The sequence below is a fragment of the Palaemon carinicauda genome, chromosome 29 (genome assembly GCF_036898095.1).
Source record: "Palaemon carinicauda isolate YSFRI2023 chromosome 29, ASM3689809v2, whole genome shotgun sequence".
Taxonomy (NCBI): Eukaryota; Metazoa; Arthropoda; class Malacostraca; order Decapoda; family Palaemonidae; genus Palaemon; species Palaemon carinicauda.
The window spans coordinates 9,338,151-9,340,650 of NC_090753.1; positions in this window are offsets into that span (position 1 = coordinate 9,338,151).

The window sequence follows — 2,500 nt, forward strand, 5'->3', positions numbered from 1 at the left end:
CACCAACCCAAAATCTACATTCAGCAGATGGAATTGATGCAAAAAGAGTAGCATTATTTCCATTTGAAATGGGATTGTTTCCTAGACCAAACCATGTGTCATGTGTATCTATAATGAAAATAGCTGCTTACCACAGCTAAAGAGTCTCCTCTACCATTACCAAGAGAAAAGTAACCAATAGCTAAACTATGTCTGCGAAGAAAAAGATCATTTGGTAATTTAGTAATTTTAGGGTTTTTAAGCTCATGAGGACGCAGGAGAATATGTAAAGAATAGGCCCTACTACTCCGTGTATGTGTACTCAAGGTAAAGAAAGTATCCAATATGCAATAGTACAGTGTGGCCAGTAAATGGACCAAGTAACTTTGTAGCAATAGTAACTGAACAGGTGCCTGGTGTCCTGGCCAATATATATATATATATATATATATATATATATATATATATATATATATATATATATATATATATATATATATATTATATATATATATATGTGTGTGTGTGTGTGTGTGTGTGTGTGTGTGTGTGTGTGTTTGTTTGGGTGTGTGCGTGTATGCGGGGTGTGTGTGTGTGTGTATTGTGCAGAGATCCTAGCTAGGTGGTAACTGAGAGACTGCATAATTTACAAGTAACTTCATTTCAGCTGACTATAAGCTTTTATTTCAAAATTTTCATTGAAGGATAGTTACAAAAATTGTAATAGATTCATACAAGCAAGCACGGCCGGAAACAAATTGTCATTACAAGGGGAGATCGTGCACTGAAGTACATTTGTCATCATCATCATCATTTCCTACGCCTGCGGACGCAAAGTACTTCAGTTATAAAACGCCAGTCGCCTCTATCTTGAACTTTTAAATCGATACTTCTCCATTCCTAATTTCCTGCTTCCCGCTTAATAGTTGTTAGCCATGTATGCTTAGGACTTCCAACTCATCTAGTGCTTTATAGAGCACTGTTAAAAGTTGGGTGAACTAGTCTCTTTTGAGTGGAATGAGCACACCTAAACCATCTCTATCCAATCCTCACCATAATCTCATCAACGTATGGCACTTGAACATCTCTCTAATAGTTTCATTTCTAATTCTGTCCTGCCATTTAACTCGCAATATTTTTTTCCGAAGGCTTTCTTCTAAAATATACAAAATCTATTGGATATTGTTTCATTGTCATTCAACAACTCATGTCCATACAGTAACATCGATCTCCCTAAACTGATATATAACCTGATTTTAATATGTAATTTTAGGCTATTCGATTTCCAAATTTTAATCAACTTACCCATTGTCTGATTATTATAGATAAAGTTCCTAAATATTCATATTATTCAACCTCAGTAATCCTTTCTCCTTCTAATGATATTTATCTTCCATTGCATATTCCGTTCTCATCATCTCTGTCTTTCCTCTATTTGTCTTGAGTCCAACCTCATGTGATATTACATGCATTGTTGTAAATAAATCTTGTAAATCCCGTGGCGTTTTGCTAATAAGGACAGCGTCATCAGCATACTCTAGGTCAGCTAATTTCCTTTTACCAATCCATTCCAACCCTTCTCCACTATCCCAAAATGTTCTATGCATTAAAAAAGCCATGAAGAGGAAAAACAACATATGTGCAAACACATTACCTTGGAGTACAACGCAGTTCACTGGAAATTAAGTTGATAGGACTCCATTAAAAATAACTTTGGACTTAGTATGCCCGTGTATAGACTTACTCAAAGTTACATACTTAAGAGGAACTCCATAGAAATATCTGTGATCACTATCGAAGGCTTTTTCATAGTCCACAAATACCATCAAAAGGGGATTTCTATATTCTACACATTTGTACCACATGTCTTAAAATTAAAATTTGGTCTCTGTAACTTACTTTTTCTATATCCAGATTATTCATCTCTATTCTTTTCATCAATCTTTCTCTCTAGTTCCTTTAGAATGAGCATACCCTATATTTTGATGACAACTGAAGTAAGTGTGATGCCTCTGTAAATATTGCAATCAGTTGGATCTTCTTTTTTCGACATTTTCACCATTACTCTTAGTTCCCCTTCATTAGGGTCTGCATCTTCATGCAACATTCTTCAAATAATCTTTTACGTATTCTGGGAGTCACTTCATTTTCGGCCAATATCATCTCAGTTAATAAATCATATCCAGAGGCTGTCCATATTCTTAGCTTTTTTAATGATTGCTTCGAATTCAAACATACTGAATTCATCTATGGGCACATCAAGGTCTTTCTAAGCTTCAGGGTACCAATCAAATTGTTCCCTTCGAGCTTGAGTGTACCAATCAAATTGTTCCCTTCATATCTATAATTCATGACCTCAGTGAAGTGTCCCATCCAACTTTCCTTTCCTTCATCTAACCTGTTAGACACATCTCTCTTTTTGATGAGTATATGCATCTTCTTCTTTGGTTTCCTGGAGATTTCATTAATAATTCTATGTACAATTCATACACCATACACATTTTCTGAATCCATAGCTTTG